This window comes from Salmo trutta, chromosome 20 (genome assembly GCF_901001165.1).
Source record: "Salmo trutta chromosome 20, fSalTru1.1, whole genome shotgun sequence".
Lineage (NCBI taxonomy): Eukaryota > Metazoa > Chordata > Actinopteri > Salmoniformes > Salmonidae > Salmo > Salmo trutta.
This window is the reverse complement of record NC_042976.1, coordinates 37309843-37319772: the sequence shown is the minus strand read 5'-3', so window position 1 is coordinate 37319772 and position 9930 is coordinate 37309843. Positions and strand designations below refer to the sequence as shown.

At 43.3% G+C, this 9930-nt stretch overlaps 1 non-coding gene across 1 annotated transcript; it reads right to left on the bottom strand.

The window, feature by feature from the left end:
* Positions 1-4746: 4746 nt before the first annotated feature.
* On the bottom strand, positions 4747-4822 carry trnaa-agc (transfer RNA alanine (anticodon AGC)). The gene has a single exon. It is a non-coding gene; the product is annotated as a tRNA-Ala (tRNA).
* Between the last annotated feature and the right edge of the window lie 5108 nt (positions 4823-9930).

Sequence of the window (9930 nt, the reverse complement as noted above, 5' to 3'; positions counted from 1 at the left end):
TGATATTACTTGTGAACAGAGAGCATAATTTAACCACAGAGGATCAATAGCTTCTAAAAAATAGCAGTGGATGAAGTTCTATCACAAGCACTTGTGTTCGGGAAAGACCGCAAGTGGGCAGCTCTTACGCCAAATATAGAACAATTTGTTGCATTGTGGCCATAGACATATAATCCATGAAAGGGTTTTGGAACCTCTTACCCTGGAAATTTGACTGTTACGCTCATGGGTACACTAGCAATGGCTGCCAGTCCTGATTTGAATGGGAACTGCCATGTATGGATTATATTTCTATGGTTGGTTGCTGTTGACAGTTTGCCTTTCGCTAATTTCTAAATACAATCGCTAGAAAAATGCATTTGGAAAGCAAATGCCTCCTGCTGAAAAGAGAAGAATGATCTGTCTGTAGGAAAATATATATATCAACAACTTTTAGCGATTTTGAGTGAACAGCACTGTTTTCCAAAGTAGCATGAATGTGTGTGTGTGTGTATGTGTGTATGTGTGTGTGTGTGTGTGTGTGTGTGTGTGTGTGTGTGTGTGTGTGTGTGTGTAGGAGCGAAGAGAGAGAGTCAGAGGGCAGAAGTTCAAACTCATGCATCTGTCTGTTATCACGTCGGGAGGTCATGACTATAGTGTTGTGTAACACTGTGCTGTTTAAGCCCTATCGCTATCAACGTAATTACCAAAGAAAATCTCCCGATTTACCAACAATATCACTAAGCAGGGTGGGAGGCCTATGACCTAGCTGAGCAACACAATGTTTGCCGGATTTGGAAGGTTTCTGGGTGTCTGGATGCTGTAAAGTGTTTGCGCACACTCCTCCCTCCTGCCATGAAAGGTTAATTCTGTCATTTATACCATCTAGTCAAAATCTTCTCTACCCACTTCTCCTGCAGGTTCATTCCTATCCGCATTATACCACAGAAATACATCTCATGATTTACACATACATTACTAAAGTTGGGAGACCTACAGTATGATCTAGCTGACTAACAAAACGGTATGGACGTCAGGAGTTTACAGTTTCCACCTCTTTCTCCAGATCACCTCTTCCTCCCTCTCTCCCTTCTCCTCATCTTCCTCATCTTCCTTCTCCTCTTCCTGTCCCTGCTGCTCCCCTTCCTCCTCCTCTCCCCCCTAACCCCCCCACTCCCCTCCTCCTCCTAACCCTCCTCATCTTCCTCCTCCTCCTAACCCCCCTCCTCCTCCTCATCTTCCTCCTCCTCTTAACCCCCCGTACTCCCCTCCTCCTAACCCCCCTAACTCCCCATCTTCCTCCTAACTCACCTACTCCCCTCCTCATCTTCCTCCTCCTCCTAAACCCCTAATCCCCTCCTCATCTTCCTCCTCCTAACCCCCCTTACTCCCCTCATCTTTCTCCTCCTCCTAACCCCCTTACTCTTCCTCCTCCTCATCTTACTCCTCCTCCTAACCCCCCTTACTCCCCTCCTCCTCCTCATCTTACTCCTCCTCCTAACTCCCCTACTCCCCTCCTAATCATCTTCCTCCTCCTCCTAACTCCCCTACTCCACTCCTCCTCATCTTCCTCCTCCTCCTACACCACGTCATGTAGCCCCCAGTGTTCCCAGGCAGGACCGCTAAATCACCTCTCCAAGGTCGCAGCGTACTGCACGGTGAAGCAGCGCTCTCATAATTACCACTGAGGGTAATTAGTTTCCACAGCCCAAGGTCTCCTGTGCTCCTCCACACACCTTTATTCTGTCACCCATGCTCCCTCTACAATACCCTCCACCCAACATGGAGCAATGAAGCCCTGCCTCCACCGAGCCAAGCAGCCCACCACCATCTATTATAAGGTCCCCTTTGGAGCTGTGTATGTGTGTGTGTGTGTGTGTGTGTGTGTGTGTGTGTGTGTGTGTGTGTGTGTGTGTGTGTGTGTGTGTGTGTGTGTGTGTGTGTGTGAACATAATGATGTCTCTTCAACTTAAGACAGTAGCACAATGTCAACGAACGACGGAGAAATCCATTAGCCTTCACACAGTTAATGAAAGTCAAAGATTAAGTCAACCGTTCTTAAGAGAGGGGTATTACTCAGGCCGACGGCCGGGGACATCATTAATAAACTGCCTTCTCTTTTTTTGGCTCCCACATGTGGATATCCGTTCATCATTGTGCTGCTTTTTTCTCCTTCACTAACTTTGGTCTTGCAAAGAATTTCTATTTCAGTACCACCCGTTGTTATGAAGGTGAAGATGCATAAGATAAGAGTCCAGCTCTAGAACCCAAAACAGACACACATGCTCTTGCACATGTACACACACACACACACACACACGCATGTGTGTGGCACTCACACGTACATGTCTTCAAACATACACTCTTTGAATGAGGATGGTGTACTTTTTGCAATTCAAAAGAGCTAAAGATGAAACGGGAGAAGAAAGTAGTACAAATCTCAACACACCCAGTTCTATAGATAGACTCATGCTGACTTGCGATGCAGCCGTATAGCCTCTTGCTTCCCTTCCCTAGAGCTTAACCGCAACCATAAGGCTGCACTTCTCCATTAAAACCTTTGGTAATACACCTGTCACTCGCAACACCACAGAGACTTCCAAATGTGTTTGCCTCAGCGCTTTTTATCTCCCTCTTTCCCTACTTCCCATACCTTACTACCTGTACTGTGTCACGCCGTCTCTTATCGAGCGCCACTCCAGCTAACCTCAGCACCCTGCATCCCATCTGCCCTTCTGCTCACCTCATCAGTGCTGAAACAAGGGCGTGCATCACCGCCGCCACCAAAATAACAGGAGCACGGAGCAAAGCAACCTTTCTCAAGCCATCCTGCCACCCACTAATGCTCACTGCCATCTGTGGCTAATGCCATCAGCACAAATGTCACCTCGCAAGACCCTCATATTCACACGAACAGAAGGCACTGTTTACTCCTTCCCTCAATCCTCCCGTTCTCTCTCCCTCCCCCTCTTCCTCTGTTAATTCTCCTTAACGACTCTGCCACACCTCATAAAGAGGCAGTGATTAGGTAGCAAAGTCCTCCGATAAACAAACTTTGTTTAGGAAGTGCTGGTATTGACTCCCTGCTACTAACCTCAAGGCAGTCTGATGTTGTGAGACCCGGCCAGAGAGCATTGATTGCTGGAGTGGCTGTTCGTCTGTTGATCAATTGTCGTGATCCGCCGTGGACATGATTTCCTGGGGTCGAGGCAAAATCTAGTGGAAAGTGTGGAGGTTGGCTTTAGTTCTATCTCAAAATGTCGGTCAGCATTGGCAACAGCTCCAGAGGCAAAGCCCAGGGCTGGAGTCCCCACTGGAATTCAATCAAATACTCGCAGTGAACGCACGCATGCAAACAAATAAAGCACACAGACACAGCACACACACACACACACACACACACACACACATACAGTGAGTATGTACTGTATACACAAAATACACGCACAAAGCATGCACAGACCCACACAAACACACACAAAAAATCATTACCCAGCGTGACCAAACCGAAACCAATTCAAACATGTCCTTTGGCACAACAGCGCTTATTAAATATGCCAATAGTTCTCTAATAAACATCAAACCATTACAGCATTATGCATACAATAGGGTATTGACGCTGAGGGGATTTTTCTGTGGATCTACTCAGGACAGGTAGATCAATGGGGCGACTGAGATGGCTGCGTTAGCTGCACCAGAGTATGTGTCCCCGAAATGACACTCCATAAATGGCACTCTATATCCTATATATGGTCAAAAGTAGGGCACTATATAGGGAATAGGGTGCCATTTCAGATGCAGACAGTGTGTCTGTCTTTAATTATCTCCCGTACACAGGGCCTTAACAAGGCGAAAGACTCCTAATGGGAGATAGGGGGGAGGTTGATGAACCTGGAGGCGGCGTGCCCCGACTTGCCAAGGCCAAGTCCTCATCAGAGCAACGCACCGCACTGGCAGTCACTCACTGGAGTAGACCTGCCTTGCCTGCCGCACCTCCACTGCATGCCAATAAAGCTTGGAGATTTGAATGGAGGGTAAGTGCTGTTTTTTCTCTATGTGTGCATTTTTTTTTTTATCGTAGCTTTGTTGACTTTAATACCAATATGTTGAATGATGTCTACTGCAGCACTAAGTAAGGATATTAAGCACCTAGTGAGCATACACTCAAGTATAGTGCATTTGTCTCAAACACCTAGCTTAACCATCACTCTTGAGCACAGTAGTGACTAAGCAATGGCATGAAAAGTGGTTCACTGATAACCCATTAGTTTAGGGATAGCAAATAACAAAGTGCATAAAAACAAATAAATGTTTGCCTCATTACAATGTAATGACTTCCCCTAAACATGAAGTATGTTTGGACAGTAATAGTATTCATTTTAAAAACCCATAGATTTTGCAAAAAGTTTGCTAGGAGCTACAGTTTGGTGCTAACTTTCCATGTTATGTCAATGATCGTTAGCTAGCTTGGCGATCGTTTGGAGGTAACATGAAGGGTTCAGCGGGAGTTTTGAACTCACCAAATCCTCACAGGCTAATGTGACTCAATCTTCAACAGCAGCAACGGTGAATTAAGGAGATGGTAATCTTCGGTATTTTACACACATATTGTTGTGTACGCTTTCATTTCTCCAGTGTCGCCTTAAAAAATGTAATTTTTTTACATTTACATTTTACGTCATTTAGCAGACGCTCTTATCCAGAGCGACTTACAGTAGTGAATGCATACATTTCATACATATCATACATTTTATTTTTATCTGTGCTGGCCCCCCGTGGGAATCGAACCCACAACCCTGGTGTTGCTAACACCACGCTCTACCAACTGAGCTACAGGGAAGGCAACTAATAATGGCGACTGTAGCTTCTCTCCATAGTTTGCATGGCAGACATGTCAGGATTGGCCTTGGGGGCATGAACAAGTCCAAGGGCTGGCTTCCAATTGGCTAGATGTAGTCTCATCACATTAACAGGTAAATTACTATTATTCCGTTACTTGACCTGGGTTACACTAAAATCAAATCTACACACAAACAATGCTGTATGGGTCAATGTCTACAGCTGCATCTGATTTAAATTGATTACATTGATTATCATATTTTTGTTCATAAAACCATGCCATGACATTGTAATCATCTATTTTATGGGTGAGATCGAATTGATGTTAAACTGAACCAAAAGTCAAATCATTACAGTCCTAATCTGTATGCGTCTCATTGTCTTGAACTTGGATGGTGGGAAGACCTCCATATGATCTCCATTGAGTTGTTGCTATGCAACGGTTCGCTGTTTGTAGCCTAATTCATTATTGGAAGAATTAACAGCTGCAGTGAGTCAGCCAGGAATTGGCCTACAACACACCTGATGCAGTAGCAGCTAGCAAGTGTGGTTACGATGCATTGACTATTTTTCTAAGCTTGCCTATGGTTTTGATAAAAATCCATTCAAATGGAAAGCAGTTGCTTCTTTACTGAGCAGTGTTTTCACTAACATAACCACAATTGAATTTGGTGATGGCCACCAATGCTTATTAACACCTATTTACTGTTCATAGCAGGCATCCTCACAGCTAGCAGCTACCATCTCTTCCTCTCACTCACGCTGGGCCCAATTAACTCCATCTGCTTTACACAAAAGGAATCTAAACAGAAGATTGTCAATTATATCGACAAGATAATCAAGTGACTGCTCTAACGATGAAAATACATGTTCTCGAAGATACATGTCACTAATCTTTGTATCTGTGCCATTAAAGTGTCTGTGACAGCAGCGCCATTGAGGCTATCTCCCTTTTAAAGATGTCCATTTTCTTCTTCTTCATTGGCTGATTGGTCCCAAATTATAAGAATCCCCACCCAGTTGACTACTTTAAAGTGGTGGAAGCACTCAATGTAAATGTCCATGTTAAAATGGCTTATATCCATGATGTGTCCTTCATCAATATGTATGAAAAAAGGCACAACTCCAATAAAAACATTTCGGGCCAAAATACCACGTGTGTTCCACTTATATCAGTGCATTTGTAACAACCTAACCATGGCGAAACTTCATTTCCATAAAATTAGCCTCACATACAAATGAGGAATTCAATGTTTTGTTGACCAAATTAAACACTCATTGACCTCCATCCATCCAAAAATGCCTCACTTCGTGGGCTTATTTTCATGGACAGATTTTGAGCAGAGTCAGAGAGGAAGAGGCGAACGACATTATATCGGAGTTGTGCCTGTTCTCATAGCGATACAGTTGAAGTCAGAAGTTTACATACACCTTAGCCAAATACATTTAAACTCAGTTTTTCACAATTCCTGACATTTAATCCCAGTAAAAATTCCCTGTCTTAGGTCAGTTAGGATCACCACTTTATTTTAAGAATGTGAAATGTCAGAATAATAGTAGAGAAAATGTTTTATTTCAGCTTTTATTTCTTTCATCACATTCCCAGTGGGTCAGAAGTTTAAATACACTCAATTAGTATTTGGTGTAACTGGTTCCTCCTGACAGAGCTGGTGTAACTGAGTCAGGTTTGAAGGCCTCCTTGCTCACACACGCTTTTTCAGTCCTGCCAACAAATGTTCTATGGGATTGAGGTCAGGGCTTTGTGATGGCCACTCCAATACCTTGACTTTGTTGTCCTTAAACAATTTTGCCACATCTTTGGAAGTATGCTTGGGGTCATTGTCCATTTGGAAGACCCATTTGCGACCAAGCTTTAACTTCCTGACTGATGTCTTGAGATGTTGCTTTAATATATCCACATCATTTTCCTCCCTCATGATACCATTTTGTGAAGTGCACCAGTCCCTCCCGCAGCAAAGCACCCCCACAACATGATGATGCCACGCCCATGCTTCATGGTTGGGATGGTGTTCTTCGGCTTGCAAGCATCCCCCTTTTTCCTCCAAACATAACGATGGTCATTATGGCCAAACAGTTCTATTTTTGTTTCATCAGACCAGAGGATATTTCTCCAAAAAGTACGATCTTTGTCCCCATGTGCAGTTACAAACTGTAGTCTGGCTTTTTTATGGCGAGTTTGGAGCAGTGGCTTCTTCTTTGCTGAGCTGCCATTCAGGTTATATCGATATAGGACTCGTTTTACTGTGGATATAGATACTTTTGTACATGTTTCCTCCAGCATCTTCACAAGGTCCTTTGCTGTTGTTTTGGGATTGATTTGCACTTTTCGCATCAAGTACGTTCATCTCTAGGAGACAGAACGAGTCTCCTTCCTGAACGGTATGATGGCTGCGTGGTCCCATGGTGTTTATACTTGTGTACTATTGTTTGTACAGATGAACGTGGTTACTTCAGATGTATGGCAATTGCTCCCAAGGATGAACCAGACTTGAGGAAGTCTACAATTTATTTTCTGATGTCTTGGCTCATTTCTTTTGATTTTCCCATGATGTCAATCAAAGAGGCACTGAGTTTGAAGGTAGGCCTTGAAATACAACCACAGGTACACCTCCAATTGACTCAAATTATGTCAATTAGCCTATCAGAAGCTTCTAAAGCCATGACATACTTTTCTGGAATTTTCCAAGCTGTTTAAAGGCACAGTCAACTTACTGTATGTAAACTTCTGACCGACTGGAATTGTGATACAGTGAATTATAAGTGAAATAATCTGTCTGTAAACAATTGTTGGAAAAATTACTTGTATCATGAACAAAATAGATGTCCTAACCGACTTGCCAAAACTATAGTTTGTTAACAAGAAATGTATGGAGTGGTTGAAAAATGAGTTTTAATGACTCCAACCTACGTGTATGTAGACTTCCGACTTCAACTGTAGATAGACGACTCATTGTGGATATAACCAGTGTTAGCATAGACATTGCTATTGAGGGCTTCCACCATTTTAAAGTAGTCAACTGGTTGGGGATTCCTCTGAGTTGGGAGCAATCAGCCGATGAAGAAGAAAATTGACTACTTTAAAATTGAGATAGCCTTAAATGGCGCTGCCCATGCTGTCACATGGCACAGATACAAAGATGAGTCATCTATATAATTATATGCTCTGCTGTTCAAATGCATACTATCTGCCCTCTCTTGGCTAGAATGGTCCCACCTGATCTCGCCTCCTCCCACCTGGACATGCATTTCCATTGTTAGTAGCTCTCACTTGACTATCTTGACAATATAATAGACAATCTTTGGCAGACTAAAACCTCTCGCCTCGCCTCTTCCTCTCTGCTAAAACCCAGAGGTGTGTTCACCAATCCAATGTACTGTTCACTAATATAGAGGTACGTTCAACATACAAAATGCCATGTGGTGGTGTCAAGTTGGAGATCAAGGGTGTTTGAAATGACCAACACTTTAGGACTGGATCAGATTCAGTCCTAAAGTGACTCATCCATTTTTTAGCATCTGTCTTTCCCACACTCTGTCACACTTCTCTTTCTTTCCATCTGCTTTTTTGTGTTCTCTTCCTTACTGTTTTGTATCTTCCTCCAGCCTCTCTCTCGCTCTCTCTCGCGCTCTCTCTCGCTCTCTCTCTTGCTCTCTCGCTCATCTTCCAGGTCCTGAGCTCAGTCTACCATTACTCACTGACCTTGGAAGCTGACCAAACTGCAGCAGTTATTTATGCCACCATTCATTTCAGTCATTTTGGTTAATTCATTTATATTATTACCCCATAACTTTATTGAGTGTTTTGCAGTCCCACTGCTCAACAGTGACCTTCCAAGGAGGTTGAGCCAAGCAATGTTCCGCTCAAAGCCATAATCACATCACTGTAAAAGCACTGTAACAATTTACAGTATGTATTAATATGGGAAACTATTATTTGCCCTGTAATTTGTTGCTTGACTTTATGGAAACAGAATAAATGAAGCAAGGCTCCTTCTAAAGAGTAACATGTTCTGGTAATTAGGAAACATGATTAAAACAAAAGACTGAAGTGGTGACTGACAGCACACAGGATCAGTGTAAGATATACACCCTGAAAACATGCTCCAAGGCTCAGTGATAAGCTAACTATAGTTAGCATTAGCACATAGTTTAGCGTCATTACCATTCATTCAGATCCCCAGGGTGCAGCTAAGGAGCTTAAGGTGTACCCTCTTTGTCTCTAGAGCCTGATACAGTGTATCTCCTATGACATCAGCGTTAGGCTCTAGAATCAGGGTTTACAGCCCACATCTCTCAGTAGTATCTCCTCTATCCTCTAATCCCACTATAACTTAGATTGTATTTACCTCTGTGACAGGTGAGATAGCAGCCAGATTAGAGCCGTAAATACCATCTGTGCTTTCTGTTCTGCCCCTCAAGATAATAACATGAACAAAGTTTTCCTTCATTGAGTTAGAGCCTCATCCAACCCCTCAATATAATGTTTCATCCCACCAGTGGACCTTAGAGCTTCACATACAGCGGGGAATACACTCTGAGACTCACACACACTTGCGAGCACACTCTGAGACTCACACACACTCACGCACACAATCACACTCACACAACGTCGACTCGGTACTGGTGCTCCCTGTGTATAGCAATGTTATTTTTACTCACTATTTCAACATTTTATCAACATTTTATCTTTAACTCAGCATTTTTGGAAAAGGACCTATAATTAAGCATTTCACTGTTCGTCTACACCTGTTGTTTAAAATGCATGTGACAATTTGACTTGATCTGACAATTGCAAGCACACTCTGAGACACACGAACACACAAAAGGTTATTGGTTGTGTCGAGGGCCTGTTTTAAGCTCAGCCAGGGATATTGTGGTGGGATGATAAGGAATTAAAGGGAGGGCAAGGGTTAATATTAGAGTCTGAATGAGGCAGTCTGCTCCTTTTACATACCGCTGAGGGAGGCTGAGGGAGGGAGAGAGACTTGGCACCATTTTATGGGTCACTACAGCTGAAGAAATTCGATTAGAGGCAATATTATGAGGTATATGGAGGTGTGTGTGTGTGTGTGTGTGTGCGTGTGTAGATGC